Here is a 23,253-nt window from a genome sequence, read left to right as displayed (position 1 = left end):
GAGAGAGAGAGAGAGAGAGAGAAATCTCGTACCCCCCCCTCGATTTCATCCGCTACTGCCGTGCATCCCCCGGCTTCAATTTTCAATTTCGTTTTACTCCTCTCTCTCTCTCCCTCTCGCTATTAGACTACAGCGCGTTTTTATTTTTCCTCGTAAACAGTCCTGTGTATGTGACTCGACAGGATCTTTCGTTTATTTTTTTCTTCGACGTCTCGTATACGAAAGAAAGTAATCAATTTCACGGCTCCGAAATTGAAAACTTACTCTCGCATCAACCATTGCAATTCAAAGTGCTCGCTGCGTAATGGCAATACACGGCGGACCTGCATAAATAAAGAAGAAAAAAAAGAACGACGAGTAATCATCTCTCCGGCGCGGGGATGAATAATCCATCTCCCATCAGAACGTGACGAGACTCTCTCGCCTCTCTCTCTCTCTCTCTCTCTCTCTCTCTCTCTCTCTCTCTCTCTCACCCCCATGAATATTCAGATGCACACAGTACGCGAGAGAGAAATAAGACCGAATGAATATTTGTCCAGAATCCTTCGACACACGCGTCCAATCTCCGCTGCTCGTTAAACACGCTCATTAACCCCGCAAATTGAAGCCCCCGGTATTATCACGAGAGGGATATAAGGAATCCGAGCTTCTACACGGACGTAAAGTTTTTTTAATAAATCCCCGAAGCAAAATCGATATTCACAGAGGGGGTAGTGGTGGCAAATCGAGGGAAGCGTATAAGACTTAACGGATACGCGTATACGGAGAGAAAGAGTGTATAGAAATCGTAAATTAATAAGGGACGTCGTCGTTACTGGGGATATCTTTGCGAAATCCGGAAGCATCCATTGTGGAGAGAGAAACGACGGGAGAGAGTATGTATATTCCAGGAGGGGAGCCGCTGCGTTCGAGTCGATAAATGACGGGAGAAAAAACACGGGTATAGATAGCTCCTAATACATCGACGCTTCGGAAGAGAAAATAATTACAGTACATTCGAATTTCAGATTCCCAGCGAGCAACTATTTGCAGACAGCGAACGGCAAAAATGTTACAACAAGGCGTCTTACGACCCGAGAAACTCGGGCGATCGACCGAGTCCTCTTGCAGCGCTAAACTCCGCAGTAGACCTTCATTCCACCATAAGCTACATCTTGGCCACTTTGACGCTAGCTGTAATCCCGGGGAAATAGACGCTGCTGCAGAGCCGAAAGCAAATTAGGACTCTATTTGACATTCAGACCGGCCGGATTGCGACCAAGATTTGAAATTAAACATTCCCCGGCCACTTGAGCGCGACCTAATCCAACCTAGCTCCGTTGGTTATGCTCCGCAGCTGCGAAACACTGCACATCGCGAGAAAGTTTATACAGGGCTGCTGTGCTCTCTGGGATTGTAGCGAGATTCTGTTCGTTTCCCTTTTTTTAATTAAATCTCGTCGGGTCCCTCTCGTAAGTTCAGGGATTTTTTTTCCAAATAAGAGCCGGAGAAGAAATATCTTTATAAGAAAAACACCATAAGAACTACATACGCGAAGAAGCCGGGGATTTGAACTTTTCCCGTCGTATATACACAACCGGGCTCACGAGCCATTAGCCCCTGGACTTTCCTCGGCAACTCTCGTCAGGCTATGTAAGCGTGTGCTCCGCGGCAGGAGCCGATATCGAAAATTCCGCACAGCTAGCTTCCGAACATATGAGAACTCGGTTTCTCTCTCTCTCTCTCTCTCTCTCTCTCTCTCTCTTTCTGTTTTTGATGGAGGCAGCGGATTTGTTTTCTTACTTTTTGCGCTGGATCTGACCCGTCTCTGAAAATATTTTCGGTCCCTATATACCACTGCCGCGCAATAACGCTCCCCGGGTGTTTGCTCTGCTACAAAAATAGATGAATTTTAGCAGTCCCATCGCGAATTAATCAATACACAATCGCGGCGAACGCGAAATGGCGACTTTCGCACTCGCCACAATGTATAGGTACAGCGCATAGAAACAGGCGAACAAGCACAAGCTAGTCAGTTTGACGGAAGTTTCGAACCGCCGAGCGTCTTCCTCTTGTCCCTTTCGCCCACGCGAAGCTTCTTCCTCCTTCGCGCACGTGTTGTCCTGCTACTATCATCGATCTATTTCCTATTTCGGATGCGCCTGCTGTGCTACGCCTGCTGTGCTACGCTTTTACTTTCACATCGTGTACGGATAATTGAAAAGGGGTATACGTGCAGCCTCGTTGCGAAAAGCTCTCAACGTCGGCGGCGAATTTTCTAAAGCTCGACCTCGACCTTTTTCTCTTCTTCTATTTTTTTTTCTTCTCCTCGGCAGAACTGACCGCTGCCGCGCGAAACAAGTTCGCGAGACTCGCCGCCGAGGGATTGGATATCAAATGCGGCAAACGGATTACAACTGACGCGGGAAATCGAAACTTAGAGCTGCCGAGAAGCGCATTGGGGCCGGGAAGGATCGTTTAACATTTATTGCGGACCGCGTGTCGGTGGTTATAAAATATTTCAGCGCCGTTTATGGGTCGCTCCTCGCGCTCGCGAGAAATTCAGCTCGAAGTGGATATTATAAAGAGCGAGTGTAGCGCGTTATATGACTTTTATGAAACTGCTTCGAATTCGATAATATATAATATTGTATATGGCTATAAAGGCGCATTTTTTATATTATAAATAATAACCGTTTGATGTAGGATCTCGTTACGGGAGTGATATATACCTATACGCGAAAGCTGTCAGAGCCAGAGGCCGAACCGTCCGTTCGTTTGTTACATCCTCCGGCTATATATAATATAGCATTTCCCGACGAGTTTCGGTATAGCTGTAGTCTACGTTTGTAAGCATTAGTGTGTTTGTGCTGATACCGAAAATTTGCGGAAGCAAAAAGGAATAAAAACGTACATGAAAATACAGTTTTCGTTATTACAGTGCTATAATAAATTTCCAAATCAATGCACACCGGATTCAATTCAACAGCTAATTATCAACTACGCGGGCGCGAAACAAAAGCCTCCGAGCAATTAATGTTAATTCCAGCGATAACGCGCGGCAATAATATAATCCGCGACGCCTATAATCGTCAGCAACTGCGCTCGTGCGATGATGACAATGGCAGCGGCGGCTCTAATCCAGCCCTGCGCCGCGACGATCGGCAATTACATCTTCGCTTACATCAAGTGTAACAATGAGCCGAGCGATGCCATTGTTAAGCCGACGCTCATTCATTGAGGCGCCCGCATATACATGTGCGTTAGTACAGCTCCTTCCGTATACATATACTGCAACGATGGCCGAAACTGCATAAACTTCCGCGGCTCTATTGTGCGGTTGGATTATTTCTTTCAATAGATTTAGCTTACATCGGGAAGAGTCACTAATAATAATCGACAGCGATAGTTATTCATAGAACGTCGGCTATAATTTTAAGACCATCTCGAGCAAAAAATATCCAATACCGCACGCTCCAATAACTCCGCAACCCTATCAATAAACAACCAGTACATATCCTGGCAATATCGTAAGCATCCGTCGCTCATATTTCCGCGCAACGATAATGACCGACACACCGACGCGTTCATTAATCGCGGGCCGTATACGCTTCGATATAACTCACATCAGAGAGAGAGAGAGAGAGAGAGAGAGAGAGAGAGAGAGAGAGAGAGAGAGAGAGAGAGAGAGAGAGAGAGAGAGAGAGAGAGAGAGAGAGAGAGAGAGCCGGCACATAGCACATTATTGGCAGTTGCGGTGCGCGACACGCGTCTCTCGATGTTGTACTACTGGCTCTGGCGCAGCCGCCTCGTGTAAACAAACGAGGAATAATTATTGCCTCGAACGAAAGGCGCGCAGTCACGTCGCGCCCGACTGAACGAGAAAGAGAGCATAATTGCGAGACGGTTCTCTCTGATGGATGAAGGCTGATGCTTTTCTTTTTGCTTCTCTTTTTGTTTGGGACAGGGCTGATTGCGGGCTTCGATCGACGCGGACTTTTCCCTCATGGTATATAACTAGTTTGCTTGTGTTTAATAACCGACGAACTTGATGAATCGAAGAGGAACGATGAGTTTCTTTTGTAAAAGCTTTGCGGAATATGGTTGTATTAAACGTGCGTAAACGAGAGGTGTGTGTATGGTCGAATAAAGCTCTCGGAATCCAGATTCGCGCGTTGTGTCTGCGAAAGGGGCCATTATAACGCCAGCAACGTGCCATTTCAGTCGATTCGAAAAATCTCTTGGATGCTACTAACAAGTGCTGTTATACAAGAGCTGGATCGAGTTTCCCTATTTTTTTCTTTTTTTTTTGCAAAGACGTGAGGGCGATAAAAATTGTCGTTTCTGACTTTCCGACTTTTAGAGAGTAAAATTTGATCAGACCAGCTGACACCACTGTGTGGTGGGTATTTTTAAATTAGCACAAAACGGGCTAATCCACATACGAACCAACAACTTCATTACACACAACGGAACATCGACATAATCCTTGCAACAAACGCGAAACAAATATAATCCCCGCACAGAACGACCCTGTGTGCACACTTCTCTCGCGAGCGAGTTTCCTCGACGCGAACGGAAAGCAGAAGCGGCAGTTCGTTTAAATACAAAGTGCACACACTCGCGAAAGAGAGGGGGAGAGAGCCGCTAGGATAATGGCCAGTTTACGGGAGGAAATGGCCGCGATTTCCGAGAGCAGGATTTCACCCCGTCTCATCTCTTCATGTATATGATTTGAAAATGAAATTCGTTGCGCGGCGCATATCGGATTCCGATAAAACCTGTGCGGGTACGACGATTTTCGGATATATCAGTATGCGCGCACGTCAGGCGTTTTCGCAATTTTTGAGCTTTGTTCCGACGGCGCGCAGCGAGCTTGGTTAAAATTTATATACCACCGCGGAGCTGTGCAGTCGAATTTCCGGATATGAAATAAAATAACGCAGTCGCGGATTTGAATACGCCTATATGCGATGTGCAGGGGGATATTCTATACTTTACCAGCCGTCGGCGCATCGACACGTGTATATCGAGGTGGATATGAACTGAACTCACCTGAAACAAGAACAAAAATAACGGGAGTTAATAAACGCATGCGCTGCGCGATGTATGTAATTATGCAATTTCTACTCGAGATAGATTGGACGTACGTGCGCACGTCGATGGGTAAATAACGAGCTTCTGATGACTTTGCTTACGCTCTCTTAGCTTATATTTTTCTATTTTTCAGCTCAAAACAGTTACAGTCGACAAAACCCGTTTCCTCAAATTACTCAGTATACACATCAGCGATATAAAATCATCGCTTCGAATTCAGCACCTTTTCAGCTCGAATTAACGCGCGTCTTATTGTAACCGACAGTCATCGCGCGACGCAAAATGACTCCCGACAAGCGCGTAAGAAATTGGTTAAAAGGGACGGCGATACCTGGCAGTGCTCCAAACGAGCTAAAATCGCCCTATACACTACTACGAAAGGGTATAACGATAATTATTTTCATTTTTCGCCATTAGAATGCGCGAAAAGAAATCGCAAGGAAGAATCTCAAAATCTCATATCGCGATGGCACGATGCCCAGAGAGCGAATCATCCACAAAGGCTAAAAGGTTTATTCGCCACGGTGCATTATCACGCGCCCCGCCGAGAGAGAGAGAGAGAGAGAGAGAGAAAGAGCTGCAGCAGACGATCATTATCGTCCATTAGCATTTAATTTCGCCGAGCTAGCCTCTGTCTGCGCTGCGCGTGTCTTTGTGTGTATCTTCGCGTGCTGCTGTATAGAGCCGCGCGAGATAGAAGGAAATGGAAAAGAAAAGCAGATGGAGTGTGCGTATATAGTGCAGTCATATATAATTTTTGCGGGGGAGATAAAAGAGGAGCTTTAGCTTCTTTTGTGCGAAGCAAAAAGCGCTTCTATCGACCGAGCGAGTCGTTCATTCGCCCTTTTTGGGAGAGATTTAGCTGGAACTATCAGCGAAATCGAGTTAAAACGATATTTAGGAAAGAAACGTTTGTCTCGTCGTTCATCGTGTGAGAAACTTCCGACAATTATGACACCTTCAGCCACTAACGAGATCGAAGTGAGCTGAAGCTCATTGCAAGCTTAGCTCTCTCTTTCTCTCTCTCTCTCTCTCTCTCTCCGCAAACGGCAACTTCTACACGTGCCCTCAAAGTTAACTTGTATACGACTTCGACTGTGTATATACGTATACCAAGTGAAATTGTAGATAGCGCTGGAAATTACCAGGCGAGACACTGTATATAGTATACTGCAGGAGAAGTACAATAATATTAGTATTCCATCTCGCGGAAAAACTGAATCGGAGCTGCACTGATGCCGAGAAGTTTTAATTGGCACGAGCCCTCCAGCTGTGCGGGGGTGGAACAAAGCGGAAATTAAGCCGACTATATACGGTTCTCCGGCTATATATACTAAAATTCGTGCATCGCCAAGTGCACTTTTAATATTATATACTCCGCATTTCATTCAAACATAGAGAATTAATCGGAGCTTCGACAGATATTCCTCGTCAATCCGAAGACACCCGAGGATAGGTCTGAAATTCGAGAGTCGTACGAGGTTCCGCTTCCGGACACGCAATCAACGTTCGCGCGTGTATACCGCTCGAGTATTCCTGGAAGCTCGCCGGTACGATGACGCGCGAATCTATAGAGAACCGCTAGTATATAGTGCCATGTCTATACGTATGACACATCGTACCATTTTTAAAGCTTTCGCGACAGCAGCGAGCACGTACACCGTAAATTTTCACGAATCACGCGGAATATGCATTTCCGCAATTGATACGCGTCAGCGATGAAAATTAAATTAAGCGCCGCGTATCGGAATAATGCTGTATTATTCATGATCCGGCGCAGCATCAGCAGTAGCGTCGATATCCATCTCGCGCACGCCGGCATCGTCGAAATATAAAACAAAGTGCGCGTATCAATCAAGCTATGGGTATATCGGATCGACCGATCGATCCGCGGCCACTTTTTACCCTCCGAGCAATTAAATATCCAATCGGCACGCGCATAAATCCGTCAGATGCGTATACCCGATAACGGATAGACTGCACGAAGGTATGGTATAGGCGATGTTTATCGAGATTGGAAATGGTTTCAGGAGTGTTGATTAATTCTGTTTTTTAAAATCGTATAATAATAAAAATTTCAAACGAGTTGGAGATGTCGCCTTTAGAGCAGAGCGAAACCACGAGAGCTTATACCCGCTGAAATAATAAAATCGTGGTCGGAGTCGAGCTTTGCGGACAGCGAACTTCTCTCTTTCTCCCTCTCTCTCTCTCTCTCTCTCTCTCTCTCTCTCTCTCTCTCTCTCTCTCTCTCTCTCTCTTGGTTGACCCGCAGACGCGCACGTATAAATAGATTTGCTTCTTGGTCAAAGACTTCAGTATACAGCATTTTTACGATCCTTTATTATATTCCTCGGTTATCCAAGACTCTCGCGGCGCACAAAAGCCAAGCGATCGAACTCTCGATCCTCTATTCGGAAGGCAATTCCCTGGGCAACTTTACACAGCCCGCATCCGAAGGTCTATTTTGTAAACAAAGTCGATCGCGCAAACCCCCAGCAGCAGCAGCAGCCGTTCGTTCAAAGTAGGTGCGAGACGAAGGAGCACAATCCAACTAGTTATCGAGCCTCTCCTTTCTTCCCTTCACTCTCCTTTATATAAGCGACGCGTGCGTGCAGTCCTCTTTGTCCTGCAGGCTTTCCCTCCTCTCTTTCATTTCTTCGATCCGCCTTCTCGAATAATCGTCGTTATTCTTTTTTTTCCTTAATCGAAGCGACTCGATATACATCTGGACGTAAAATCGAGTTCATCGCGAAAACACTTTTCGCGCGATTTTTCACGGTCGTCCAGTCGACGACGAGCAAAAAACAATCCCGGCGTGGGAGAGAGAGGCTCGTGCCGCAAACAAAGGCGAGCCTGATGATGTCGATCCGAAAAAGGGGGCAGAGACGCTGCTGCTCCTAAAAGACAGCATTCCGGACTGGACCGCGCAGCGGCAAAAAGCAGCGGACACACCTTCTCTCGAGGCGATAAAAAAGAAGTCTCCGCTCTCACGGAGGTGGATATATCTAGAGAAATCCGACGACGACAACAAAGAGACAGAGAGAGAGAACTGGAAAGTGCGCGTATACGCGTAGGCGACGAACTACTCAACGGTATAAATCAAGGAACGGCGCGATTAGTCGCGTGATTTGGGTCAGAGTGTGTGTATGTATAGTTATACACGGCTTTAATTGCGCGCGCACGGGATATTGTGCTCGCCGGACGCGATGATTAATTTATCAATCATTGGACCGCGGGGAGAGGAGGATGCGTGTTGTGTGTATTATACGCGTATAGCTGCATGGTAGCAGTCACGGCTGTTATCGGCCGGTAATATTGACGGAAAGGGATGATGATGATTTATTCGGGGTGTATGTGTGTGTGTGGCGGTGTATGCGGCTGGGGGAATTAGGATGATTAAGGTTTTATGCAAATGGAGCCTATTGTCTTGAAGAAGCTCGTTTGTGTTCGAGACAATTGGTCGGTATCTTCTCTCTCAAGCTATTTACACTCCTCTTTATAATCGGTTTACCAGACACAATGCCGAGTCGATCTTTACTCTCGACTATAGAATATATAGTTATATAGTCTATCCAGCGCAACGTTCTCCTAGTTAATTAAAAGCCGAACCAAAATCAAAACTTCGCGCGTGCGCACGTGTATACACAGCCCACAGAGTCGAAGGCTTAACGAGCAGCTCCGACTATATACACACACTCGTATAAGCGTCTTTGCAAGTTCGCTAATTAGCGCACGCGCGCCGATCTTCCCTCTCGGATTCGATTTGACTATACATGTGTATGAGTATAGAGGATTCGTTGATTAGTCGGGATTTTTGGGCTCGAGGACTCTACGGTACACTGACGATCAGCTGTTCTCGAAAGGCTTTGACGAGGGCGAATCGAAAAGGAATACTTTTGAAGAGAGAAAAAAACTCTCGGAGCGAGTATAGCGTCGTTAATTAATAATATCCTCTCTCGACTATACATCTAACCGGCTCGTCTTTTTCTCCCCGGCATTTTAAATGAGAAAAATCCCGAACTTTTTTCATTTCCGAAGCCCGCGCCCCGCGAGAGAGAGAGAGAGAGAGAGAGAGAGAGAGAGAGAGAGAAGCTTCCTTTTGACGATTAAAAATGGAAGCAGCGAGTGTGTAGTATATAGGTATAGGGAACTCGCTCGCAAACGGTTTGTAAATAGCCAGTTTGCGCTTTTATTTCTCGCAGGCGTAGCAGCATAGAAGGTCATTAGCCCATTTTCTTGCTCCGGAACGTGTCAGGTATAGATGAGTTCCGGGATTTAATGCGCGGCGATGAAAATCTCGAAAGTATAGCTCTACGCGTTTTGCTATTTTGGCTTTGATTGATGGGATTAGCTGTTATATACCGAGTGGTTTTCTAACATTTATAAAAAATGTTATCTCGCGAATGTAAACTTAAAAAACGAGAGAAAGAAAAATTCCGCAGCGAAGAGACGAAGGAAACGATGAGCGGCATACTCCCCGCGAGAGAAAGAATAGAAATGAATAGCGATGTTTAAGAGGGTCTCGCACCTCCTCGTGTCAAAGGTTTCTCCCCGATGTGGAAGTCCCTTTCAACTCGGTACACCATCGAAAAAGGGAGAGCTAGACACGGGACAAAAGACTGCGTGATTGCGAAAAAAAGGAGTTTCGCGACTCTCGGCGATAAGGAAGATATTGCGCAGCTGAGGAAAACTGCGACGAGTCGACACTTGAATATTTATGCCGCTCGATCGATTGTCTCTCTGGGAATTTTCGCGAGCTGTTTTTTTCCCGAATCTCAACCGCACGACGACGCAACTCTCCGCCAGGTAAAGAAACACGACAACGGAACGCGGAAGCACATTACACACACCGTCCCGGAAACCTCAGAGAAAGAGGAGGAAAAAAGCGTACACACATCCTCGAGAAAAAAAAACAATAGGGTCCAAGAGCTGGACGAGAAAATCGTACAAAGCCAAGAAGAGAAAAAGAGATATCGAGGAAGTCACACCACAGCGCAGAGCTCGAAGGGCGTGACGGAGGGAAGTGGAGAGCTATATACACCTGCGAGCGAACTGGCAGCAATCTGAAGCGCGAACCGCCAGGCACCGCCAGAGGCTACACGAGTTGCTTCGGTTTGTAAGAGTGTACGTGCGTACGGGGCTGCAGAGGGTGGAGAAATCGCGCGCGAAGAAATTCGAGAGGTATGACTGCTGCTGCTCGAGTGGATCGCGGGGAGAGTTTAATTTCGATTACGGCTAAGGGATGCAAATAATGATATACTAAAAAGTTTGTTTCAATACCAACGTACCAACGGCACTCTCATTAATACGTACATCAAACAAAGGAAAAAAGCCCTCTCTCCCCCTTCGAAGAAAGTTCTCATCGAGCGTCACGGGAAGTTCGCTCGCGAAGGGCTGAGTATAAGAAGAAGAAAGGACATAAAGTACGAAGCACATCCACGTATAGCATCGCATTTCGCAACGTCGAATAAGACGCTCGCTCGCGGTGTAACGCGGAAACTACGGCAGAACGTGTAATTTCTCGCGGCAACGCGCGAAACTCGATGTGCGGTTTCCTTTGTGCCATATTCTCCTCACTCTCTCTCTCTCTCTCTCTTCGCCAGAGAGAGCTTATACACTGCACGCACGTCTTGCGAGCGACCTGACACTGCAGCGCACATACTCGAAGAGAAGCCAGCGAGAGATGCGTTTGCTTTCTTTTCATGCGTGAGCGCGGTTTTCTTTGTTTCGCGTTCTCGTGCTTTTTTGTGGGAAAAGAAGAAGAAGGAAGAAAAAGGAAGGAAGGATCGACATCTTGAGGAAAATAATAGACTCTTGTATAAACGAGCGAGACAAAAGGAAACCGCGCGCGTGCGAGGAGCGGATTTTTCATTATCTACTTAGGCCAAGTTTTGCCCTATAATAAAGTGTATAAAGAAATCGGGAGGGGGAGAGGCGAGAGGCTGCTTGTAATAGGATTGCGAATTATCGAATTAAAAGTTCTCTGATAATGCTAACAAGCTCGGACGACGTCGAGAGAGCGACGATGAGTTTGAGTGACTCTGGCGCGAATTTCGGCTACGAGAAAGTTTCGCGCGCGGGAAATTCAAACGATCGAAATCCGTCTATTGTTTTTTCTCTTTGTTATATATTTCCGAATCCGCGCGCGTTCACAGAACTAGTTAACACGTGGTGCGTCGCTGGCTCTTCCATCCTCCCACTGCGTCTCTCTCTCTCTCTCTCTCTCTCTCTCTCTCTCTCTCTCTCTCTCTCTCTCTCTCTCTCTCTCTCTCTCTCCCGTTTGTGTTCGTTGCCCCTGGGGGCTCGCGAGAGCGACGTTGCCGCACTTCCGCGTCCGTTCTCGAACTTTCGACGACGGTCGTGTGTGTGTGTGTGTGTGTGTATTCACGAGAGCGTCGGTCCTTTAATTTTTTCAAAACACACGAGAGAGAAACCGAGGGCCTCTTTTTTCCAATACCGGGGGAAGGACGTCGTGTTTGAGTTGGGTCAGGTATACACACAAGCTGCGGCCGTTTAAAAATGGCGCACGCGCAGCAGAGAAGAGGGACTGTAGTTACGATGTTTACGCGTATAGGAGAGATAAGATTTTTTCGACCGTTTGCTCGATGCCTGCGTTGGTTTTACGTTGCGTGTACACTCACATACACGAGGAAAAATATCTAAGTATAATACGAGATTTACTAAAGCCTCGTGCAATGTCCTCCCTTTTACGTACTAACAAAACGAACTGAACCTCTCTCTCTCTCTCTCAACACCTCCGCAAATAGCTAGTCCAGAAGCTCTTTCCACTCGACAACACCGGAGTGTAGCAGCGGCAGCGCAAAGTCCCTTCCTTCGCCGCTTGGCGAATTGAATGACCGTACAGCCGTTCAGCAGCAGCTCTCCCCACACAGAGAAAGAGCGGCGACGGCTCTTACGAGAATTATACAGATTGAGTTCAATCACCCTTTCATCGATCAGAGCCGCTATACTGCGAATTTACGATGTCGCCGCAGCCGCGTGAGAATTTCGAGCGATTGTTAGCCTCGTCGTATCGACGCGAACACGCGTCATTAGACTCCGAGCGCGATTGTGACTGTACAGTCTCGTGAAAGTTTTATTGGCGTTTTTAAACATCCTCGAGACACGTCCTTCGTCCAGCTGCCGTGTCTACGACTGCAATCAGCGAAACAAGAGCCGTACGCGCATATAATACGCGAGTTTACGATCGGAGCGTCTCGTCTTCTCTTCCGGCCAGGATCAGCTGTGCGAAGAGAAGCCGCGCATACATCGTCCGCATATGCGTGCGTTTAACACGTGCTGCGTGTCAGCTGTTGGAGAGAGTGTCTCTAGACATTTTTTTTAATTGCAACGAAGATGCTTCGCTCACTTTTAACGAACCTCTCCGAAATTTCCATCGCATTAATTATAAATGTTCGCTACTCTCCCTAGCAACGCATTTTCCGACTTGACATCTCTCTCTTTTCGTCGAAAAGCAGCTCTCGTATATACCGAGTCACAAACTCTCGGCGCCTCCATATATTTCGCGGAGCAGCGGCGGCAGTTCCTCTCGACCAGGTGTGCGCCGAGCCAGGCAAATAACACGACGAGTTCGTTAAACTCGTCGCGAGAGAGGAGGGGGGATGCTGCTCTTGGAATCGATGGGAAAATGAGAAATTCAGAGACGAAGGAGCTCTCTCTCTCTCTCTCTCTCTCTCTCTCTGCTACACTCGCTCCGGACTTTGCTCCGCTGCGGGTTTATACACGGAGAATTTTCAAGGGGTGGAATGGGAAAAAGCCGTTACGGGAAAATTGATATAGGGGAGAGACTCTTTAACGTTTTCCGAGTATTTTTTTCTGATTAGGAGACGGAGACTCCGAACAGATGATGCTTCGCTCGGAGGAGAAACAAACAACTCGGCGGTAGAAGTATAGCCGCGAGAGATTATTGACATTTTCGCGGAGAGAGCCTTTGTTGCTAACTCGGTGCTGTACCCTCGGTAATAAGAGCCAGGAAGAGGAGAGGGGGATGGATAATAATCTTCGCGGAAGGTCTAGTGCACGACCGCAGAGCGTATACGGGCTCGAAGAAAAAAAAATCTTCCCTGCATCAGATCCACTGAAATACGAAGGAGCAAATTCAAAAACACGCCTAACCCACCACGCGTGTATGCGTATCTCTATATTTAGATTCCTCCATCTCTCGTTCTTCTCTCTCGCTCAAGAGAGCAGCAGCGAATCTCGGTGATGCTGACCTTTAAACCGGTTTCGCCGACAACATCACACGCAGAACTTAATCCGATTTCAGCGCCTACTCGCCGAATGTACACATACATATATAAAACGCAAGGCAGCCCAGCATCTCTCGAAATAAACTCGCGCTACAACCGGACACCCATAAAGACGTTTTTCCAAGATATAGGAGAGGCGCACTGCACAGCCGCGAGAAAAAGGAGTAGCCTAGCTCTATACTCAGCGGCGCAAAGCGACGAACAAAGCGCGCGAGAAGCGACACCGAGAATAACCAAGGCGTTACGCCACGTATATATAACGAGACTCTGACCTACCGCACGAAATCCATCCGCGAACAACGTCGCGCGCGCGCGCGAATGTATAATGTTCAGCCGACGGCGAGGAGGTGTGTATAAAAAAGAGAGAACGATTATTATAGCGTTGAATACGAAAAAAGCCGAGGGTACACACACAGGTATGCAGCAACGAGTTGCACCTGGGGCACAAAGCCGACCTTGTCTCTCTCTCTCTCTCTCTCTCTCTCTCTCTCTCTCTCTCTCTCTGCGCAGCTGAGTCGGTTCGTTCGTTCTCGGCTCGACGCCGATCAGCTGGCGCACCTGTCGGAGGAACGTTTTCACTGCCGAGCGGAACGAGTTTGTAAACATTCTTTGCGTAGACGCTGTACAAGCGGGAAAAATTCGCTTTTTTGCAATTATTGCGAAAACCAATTTTTCCGAAACTCGCCGCCCAGTGTAATTCGATTCGAACGACCGTTTCTCGCGGCTATATTTTTCAACTCCCCGTACACACATCCGCGTGCCAGTCTCCCGGCGATTTGTCAAGCGCGTCCTTTCACGCGATGGGCGGTTTTTCCTTCGTTATGGTCCGGCGATGCACAAAGCGCGTCGCGAAGACAGTTTTTCCCCTCGACGTGCCCTGCGTGTATGTGAAGGGTACAGCGCATAATGGCTGGGCGAAATGCGAGTGGGAGTGTCGTCGGTTGCGCATTTGATACTGCATAATGTGGGGACAATTTCGATGATTGTTCGGCGTTGCTGCGCGTTGTGGGATATGATAATTGTTTCGGTTTCAGTCGAACAGTACGCGTATGATCATCGATTGGTGCTTTTAGTTTTTAGATGCGGACCTCAATATAGAGTCTAATTAAGGAGCCACCTAGAGCTAAAAATCCTCCTCGTATAGTACACCTGTGTGGGTATAGCGTACGCCGTAATCCCCTCAGCGTACTATTTAAAACGGCCGTCTCTGAAATCATGCGCTGGAAAACGAGTCACCTCGAGATTTTAACGTGTACCAGCGGCAAAGGCACTAATAAAGAATGGACCGGCAGCAGCAGCAGCTCGACGTTTTCAAAGGCTCGCATTCGCTTTGAAGGGTTTTTCCGCAGCAGCAGCGGACGGACGAATTTAGAACGGTTTTCCTTCGCTCTCGCTTTTTTGAGCGGCTTTTCTGCTGCTGGGCTCGGCGGTCATTGTAAAATTCTACTGCTTTCATTTTTTCCCTGCGCCAGAAGACTTTCGTTTGAATTAAAGAAGCGTATATAATTTATAAGTGTGCCAATAATTCACTTTCGAGTCGTTGCATAATGACGATTCAAATGTTACGAACTGGAGCAATAATCTTATCAGTGATCAAATAATCCGGTAATATCCAGCTATGTAGCGAAACGTGTGTATTAGCTGTTCGCGATAACGGTAGTACGGGAGAGTACAAGAGCTGCGCCGACGACGACAAAATCTCGGAAACTCAACGCGCGCGACGTTTAATAAACACAATTTCTCAAGCTGCCCTGCTGGACGTGGAAGACACTCCGACCCGGGCAGCTTGGGTATAACTTATTGGTCTGGAATCTCTTTTCGTTCTTTTTGCCGCTCTCCCGTATACCCTTATATTTACTAGGGACGGTAATAAATATTGATTTTTCGTATAATATATAAAGTTTCGCCGCGTATATGACTGCATCGGGCCGGAAAACTTTCCTGGGAAATATCGTTACGTTGCTCTCCACGTCCTTCGTCTCTATACCTGTCGTTTCTTTCTCTTTTCTCTCGAGAGCCTCGGGAAGAATACTCGTCAAGTCGCGAAGATTGATACGTAAAAAAGGAGGACGATGACGTGATTTCTGATGGGAAAATTTTACACCGGGGAATACACTTAGGCTCTTTTTTTTTAATAAAGCGCGAAATGAGAAACTGCTTTTTTCTCTATTTTTTATTTAACGATTTTCGCGTTTCTTTGTGAAAGAGACAATTTGGAATCAATGGGAGAGAGAGATAAAAAAGTGAATAGAGACAAGAGAATCGCGCGATCGCTGCGTGAAATTCAAAGACCGTTGAACCTCGAGTAAATGCAGCTGTGGAACCGAGTTTTCGCCGTTTCTCTCTTGCCCGGGCATTACAGCTGTGAAATATGGAAAAAAGGTTCAAGCGCGGAATAATAACGACTACAATAATGATAACGTCGAGCGACTGCTACATGCTCTTTCTCTCCCTTTTGCCGTTGAAAAATGAAAATAAATCGAACGTTTTCCAAATGAAAAGATAACGCGCGTAATGTACAAAACGCACACTCGATAAACATCTCGATGTCCCACATAACGAAATGCACGCCGTGCAAAAAATTACGTCCGCGAATGCCTATACTTAAAAAACACACTTTCACCCTTATAATTCATATTCACGGCGCACGCAAGAACAGATGGTCCCGTATATAGTAACGGGAGACGGCGCCGCTTAGCAATATACCGGAACGACGATTATACACGCCGACGAGACTTGATACATGAAAATCGATGGCATCTGATCTTTCAGAATTCGCATTTGTTATTAGAACTGAGAACAAGCAAAGTCATTATACGCTCGTAAAGTCCATGTTACTCACTCGAGTAGTTCAGCGGAAGAAGTCACGGTTGATTGTTTCGCTTACCTGAAACATAAAAGAGTGTCTACGTTAATTACCAAGAACAATAAGCAGTCCAATTAGACGTAGTAGATGAAATAGACTACACGCTAACGAGAAGATTACAGTCTAATTGCTCTCAATCGCTCTAGCGAAGCTTGAAAAAATCTCAATTGCTGAAATTGCGAGCACCGTCGTCATCGGGGGAAAAAAAGAAATTCGTCACAAAGAAAATTCCTATAAAGAAACAAAAGCCAAAAAGTCCAGGTCTAATTGAAGCCTCTTCTCTCTCGAAAGTACTTGAGCCCAATCAAGGGAATCCAACGCGACACTCAGCGCCCCTATACTGCAGCAGCAGCAGCAGCCTCTTTTCCGCAACCGGATAAGTCATACTCTCCCACGCTCGTCTCTTCTGTAGCACATAAGAGGCCCGCCGATCGCATTGATAGCTCCAGCTGGAATCCAGTATCAGCGCCCAGTCATAGCGCGGGGATCGTTTCGAACGAGTATTAGGCCCGGAGCCGCGATGAGAGAGAGAGACTACTGCTACTAGGAGAAATCGATATGCCGTTGCCATGGCGACCGGCCACTGGTGAGCTCTCTCTCTCTCTCTCTCTCTCTCTCTCTCTCTCTCTCTCTCTCTCTCTCTCTCTCTCTTTCCTCTCTTCGCGAGCTGTTATATACGCGAACAAGGATACATCTCAATACAGTGATGATCGCGGCCTGTGCACCCCTTTTTCTATATACTTTTTTCCTAGCGCGCGACTCACACCCCTTAAGCTGCTTCCTTCCTCCGGAGAGAGTATCACTGTCTTCTGTTTTCTCTCCCTCTTCTCTACGGTCGTTCGTTAGATCAGTCGAGGAAAGATCTCTCACTTCTGCCTTTTCTCTCTCCGTTGCTTTCTGTCGCGTCTTTTTCTTCCGATAGCAGAATCCGGGTAATTAATTGCTGTTCAGCCTCTGCTTTCTGTCGGAGGACGGCATTATGTACGAAAAGCATACTTATTGCTCATAAAACTGATTAATTCTGTTTTGCGATTGTTTAGACTAATTGATTGACTCGCAATAACTGCGAATGCCATTTGCCTTCAATTCTACGTACTAGCAATATTTCAATAACTCATCGACGCTTATTACTTGGCGCATAGAGTCTCCATGTGCATTAGATATAGACATCGCTCGATAAGAACCAATTTCCTATCATTTGCAGCCGTTCTTCGCCTCATTAAACCGAAAAGCTGCCGTGAAAAAAGGTAGCGCGAGCGAGCGACGATATACGTCTAGCGGAAGAAGAAAGCCGAGCGTAAAATATAATCTTCACACACACACACACACACACACACACACACACACACACACACCCGCATATGGCACAGACACATCAAAGGCTGCGCGCAAATTGCCGATATTCGCGGCATCTTGAGCTCGCGGCAGGCAATTTCGCGCGCTTTTCTATCTCGAGATCGACGACGACGTTGGGTTCTTTGTTAGAGCTGAATTTCTCGGCGTCTCCTTCGCCCCGCGCATTATAAACCCTCGACGATCTTATTAACTCCTTCGCAGTGAAATTCGCTATCTCTCGCCCTCTTGTTTATGTTTCGACGCGAAGGTGGCACGCGAACTGGTAGCAGCGTACAAAGCGCTGCTTCACGCGGACAGAGTTATGGCTTTCTATAGACGGACTTAATTAATGATATTAAGCCTGAATTACGCTTGAGGTTCACACGGGCGTACAGAGGAACGAATAAGCGAGTCGAGCGCATGTGTGTTCATGAGCACGCACAGGTTGGGCTTATACTGCAGTAATGGTTGGGGGAGATTGATATGGGTCTATAATGCCTTTTTGGTATAATCGACGTGCAACGCGCCTTAGTGTTGGTTGATCGCTTTAGCTCAGTCTATGGTTCATCATCTATGTGCGTCTAAGAAGGTTTAATAGCTCATTTTGTAATATACTTGATGAACCATAATAATGAGTATGTATAATGCTTTTACTCCAAATATTATGTGTATGCAATGTAAATATGAAACATTCTTAAAAATTATATGCTTCTGAATATTTCATTTTTTTTTTTAAGTAAGCTCCGCTGCTTCTTATATGCAAAAGCTCACAGAAAAAAGCGAGCTTTCGTATGAGATGTGAGCAAGAATGCATTAATATATATGTCGCTGTATTCTTTTCCCTCCTTATTTCTTCTCACGCTTTCAGGTCTTTCGCTTTTTTCCACAGCACTGCCAAATGGATTCTAGTCACACGCGATAAATACCATCGCTGAAATTGGTTTTGCTATAGAAGTGTTATCGGATTGCACGTGAAAAGCTCTGGAAATTTTCATCAAGAAAAGATAAGTCTTAGAGTATTCAACAAAAAAGTTGCTTATAATCATCCACTTGACTAGATATGATTAATTTCAATTATTGAATTTCTCATACAATTCCAGAAGAGTTATTCTTATTGAAATATACCTTTAAAGTCCAGAGTGAATTCGTTTTAAGCTTATTGCAAGTAAGATCTTGAATTATAGCCCGAAGCAACACAATAATTTTCTCGATAATTTATAATTCACAAGTAATTGCACTTGATTGTTTCGAACGTGCGTGCAATAGCAAGCATCGATCTGCTCAACAGCTCTCAAAGGGGTCTCGTCTAGACCTTAGGATTATTCGCAAATTACTATACGGCCGCTAAACAAGATGTATATTTTCTCCGGCTTAGTTCAATTACAACGATTGTAACCACGCGTCAGCTGAAAGAAAAACAGAGAAATTATGCCGTGATTTTGCATACAGCACATAAAAATACTTGTTATGACAGAATTCCCAAAGTTCTGAAACATTTATGCTTTTCTCGTCAAAATAAAAGTAATTTTCACTTGACGCATATGAAAATACGTCCATTTTAATAGAAAATCCACATTTCTAACACAGCTAAAATGTGAATGCCACGAGCATCGGTGGTTCAGTGGTAGAATGCTCGCCTGCCACGCGGGCGGCCCGGGTTCGATTCCCGGCCGATGCATTTTTGTTTTGCTTTCAAATGATTTTACATCAGGCTTAACACTTTTTTGCTGTGGTCTGGATGATTTAGCCTTAGCTTTCGAGGTCATCGAGATAATTTTCAAGCTCTATTCGGGGGCCGATCACATAGGATAACATCAGATGTTTATAGTATTTCATAAATATCTCTCATTGGTTCAATGATTCTTTCTTCAAGAATATTCTCTTCATATAAAAAATGCCCCACAATTATGTAATTAATTCGTTTGTTTTGAATTTTCAACAAATTACGTAAATATTATCATTGGTTTATGAACGAATGATAAGAGTACCATTCTGCGGGACAAATTATGCAAGCTATTGAACTAACATACTTTTAACTCGGGAACATTTGTAAATTTCCAAGATTCGTTTGAAAAATGTAATTCTTGATACATAAAACATGACAGCAAATTTCACAAGCTGACACTGTAAATAGTATAAATAAATATTATATAGTTAAAATTAGCACCTAAACAGTTAATTTTTTTGAATCCTATAAAAATTAAAAATTTTACAACACAAGCTAGGATTTTACTGATGTGCTAGTTACTCGACTAGTTTCTGAGATAGAAACAAGTCTTCAGTAGTATAGTGGTCAGTATCCCCGCCTGTCACGCGGGAGACCGGGGTTCGATTCCCCGCTGGAGAGATTATTTTTGTTTTGATTGATACAATTTTTAAAAAACCTTATTTTAATACTTTAGCTACAAATTCAATGAAAAGTCCTTCAAAGGACAAATTTGTTTAAATAAATTTTAAAAATTACGCTATGCGCTAGCTGTTTAGTCTCCTACTGAATCTCGTAGAGTTCAGAGATTCTCCGTTTCTATGATGCTACTCGGCATAAAGTCTAGTATAAAAGAGAATATTTGAGTTTCACCTTGTCACGTGTAAATACATTAATTATTAATTTAATTTCCAATAATTATTAATACTAATTATAATTAAATAAATTGTTCTAATGATAAACGGTGATACAATAAGTAACAATGAAATGATGGCGATAAATGAATAAAAATAGATGATTTCTAACTTTAAAGATCAAAGAATTACTTCAATATATTACATAATTCTTTTACTATGATTTCATATAATATATTCATTAAGGACGTTCGATACCCAAATGAAAATGGTTAGAATGTTTTGAAAACAATTAAAATCTGTTAATAAACATGCGATACACTTGTTGGTAAAATATTAGATCGATTGTCAGTATAGTTTTTGCAATAATTGACTTCAAAGTTAGGCTCTTATACACAGGCTCTTATGGGATAACTTTAAAAATGATCAAAACACTTAGAGTGCGATTGCTCAAAAATGTTAAGCGGAAAATAAAAAACTTTGTAAATCATTGGAAAATGATTAACAGCATTGTATAATTAACAGCAATCAATCCCAACAAGAAAGAAAAATGAATGGTAATTTGCCTACTGCTTTGTTAGATGTCTTTGAAGCGGGAGAATCGCACAGCTGTCTACTCGAGTGGCTCGCCATTGGAAAAACTTGAAAAACCGCACGTCGCGAAATCGTACACACTTTAAACGCAGTCCAAGTGCGAGAGGGAGGAAAGTTTAATTTCACGTGTATTAGACGAGCGATTAACTCCGAATCGATTGGAGAGCCCTGGAGCGACGCTAATGATACACGCTGCGCGAAAAAGGAGGGAAAAGAGAGAAAAGAGTGCCCCTTTGCACCCTCGCGCGCCGGCGGGCGCGGGTAAGCCTCCCGGTAATTGCGTATAGAGAGAGGGTAGGTAGGCACTTCTATTGTTCGGCGCACGACGAGACCCGAAGCTAACGCTCGCGTCTGTCTTTTTTTGCGCTACTATACGTAAATGCACGCGATGATTGCATGTACTGACACGACCGAAGGTCTTTATTGTTTAACAACGCGTGGGAAAATAACGATCTGGTTTACGTATGTACATCGAGCTTATTAATAATGTGTCCGGAACCCTTGTACAAAGATAAAACATTCACGTTAAAAAATAAACTTTACGATACACTGCTTCATTTGGCACAAGCAGCACTGTAACTGATTTGTTTCTTGACAAAATACTCTTAACAAGCGTCATGGAAAAAGAGAAGATAAAATACATTCGACGTCCTCTACGGAGTATACTCTTTACTGAACTGCCAGAGTCCGACTGACTCACTTGTGGCTATGCCAAATGCGCCACAGCCCCTACTCCTAAAAACTTGTATCAGTGTTTTGTTTTCTGTCTATGTGTGTATTCGTGAGTGTCTGAGCGGTAAGATCCATTACGTTCGGTTCTGACGATTCGCCATACGGCCTAATCGCTAATATGCGAAACAAATACGTAGGTGCACATCCAAGAATTGAATTCGCGATAATTATGTCCGCGCGAGTCTTTGTGTGTAACGTTTCTCGAGAGTCGAAAGGGGAACCATATATGAATTTCTCAAAAGTTTTAGTACAATCGATCAATTCCAGGTATAAGAACCTTCGGCTCTCATCCTCTTTAAAACAACAGTTCGATATTGAATCGCCGCGCGCAAATTAAAATTGCAGATATCAGAGCGGCGACGCGTCGATACTACCACCTAAATATCCGTAATTAAATGCACGAAACGAGACGTCGCTGTCCGCTTGCCTCGTCAGCGCGTTTTTTTTTGCCTCTTCTCCATATCTCTTCCTCCTCCTTCACCATCTTCTCCTTCAACGAACGACAAAGTCTTCGTCCTCAGAGGATGGCATAAAGACCCTGGAAGGTCTAGACTGCCGACTATTTATCATCTCTTTCTTTCGTTTCGTTTCGTCTCCCTTGGTCGCGAGAGAGAGAGAGAGAGAGAGAGAGAGAGAGAGAGAGAGAGAGAAAGAGAGTTTATCGAGGCTCCTTTTTGTCAGTCCGTTCACCCACCAGCATAGCCGTTCGACTTCCAGACGAGGCATTACAAACGATTGTTCACGACGCGGCAGGAGAAATATAGCCACAGGATGGCGGCTGGATTTTTTATTCCTTCCCAAACAGTCCCTTGTCTTGGAGAGTTTCTCGAAATATCACTTGAACGCAGGAGGAAAAAAATACTCGTCGCGCGCACGTAACTGTGAATTATAAGCGTTCGCCGCGGTCGAATCGACAGATCCCTCGATCGATCGACGTAAAAATTTGAATATATATTCGCCACGGGGCCCCCCGAGCAATATAAGCGACAGCCCAGCCTCTCCGCATCCCTCGCGCGCATGCAACAATCGGCCTTAAAAGCCTCAAGATCAAACGCCACAGATAAATGGTTCATTGTTCGTCCTCTCCCTCTCGCGCGCAAAAGGTACACACACGGCCGAGATGCAGTAAAAGGCCAACGCGCGCGCGCGCGCCGGCGTAATATGCATATATAATTCACAATCAAGGCCGGGGAGTCGAGAACCCGAACGAATCGAGGCGCGCGCATTTTAATCGCGCCGGCCGACTCTAGACCCGCCATCTGCCCTTTCAGCGGCAACGGCGCAACAACCCTTTAGCATCGCCGAGCATAACGATCGTTATACGTACATACAGACGCGCGTAAAGTAGACGTAATCTATCTCGGTTAGCGAGAGAGTATGTTGTATACTGCATAGAGGCCTGCGAGCCCGATTTATCAGAAGTCGAGGTCAGAGCCGAGCCACGTCGATTCAGAGGGATATTATCGAAGTCTCTTTCTCTCTCTCTCTCTCTCACTCGTGTGTGTACAGCCAAGGTTGATCTTACGCGAGATCGCGGTATGTAGTCAGCGCCCGTGGCTGTGCGCGAATGTATTAAAATGGGCTCTCGGATGTGTTATTACGGGCGCGGATAATTGCGCGCGCAGGATCACAACGAGATTACTGCAGCGCGCGAATATTATCGAAAAGGAAAGCTGGCAATGCTGGGACTTTTATTTTTCTCTCTATACATTCGCGTTCGATCCGATGATTTATTCCCGCCAATTTTCGTTCATTGAGATAAATTCGACGCGATAATCATCTCGCCTGTCGGTTCTTTTTTGTGCGCGAAATCGAAATTAC

At 45.3% G+C, this 23,253-nt stretch overlaps 1 protein-coding gene and 2 non-coding genes across 9 annotated transcripts in view; 2 read left to right on the top strand and 1 right to left on the bottom strand.

Annotated features, from left to right (window-relative positions):
• The window catches only part of LOC100122131 (zinc finger SWIM domain-containing protein 8), a 61,975-nt gene that overhangs the window by 31,331 nt on the left and 7,391 nt on the right, over positions 1-23,253 (bottom strand). The window lies entirely within an intron of this gene.
• On the top strand, positions 19,155-19,225 carry TRNAG-GCC. Its single transcript has one exon. It is a non-coding gene; the product is annotated as a tRNA-Gly (tRNA).
• Positions 19,823-19,894, top strand: TRNAD-GUC. The gene has a single exon. It is a non-coding gene; the product is annotated as a tRNA-Asp (tRNA).

The sequence above is a fragment of the Nasonia vitripennis genome, chromosome 2 (genome assembly GCF_009193385.2).
Source record: "Nasonia vitripennis strain AsymCx chromosome 2, Nvit_psr_1.1, whole genome shotgun sequence".
In the NCBI taxonomy this organism is placed as follows: domain Eukaryota; kingdom Metazoa; phylum Arthropoda; class Insecta; order Hymenoptera; family Pteromalidae; genus Nasonia; species Nasonia vitripennis.
This window is presented reverse-complemented; position numbering and strand designations above follow the sequence as displayed.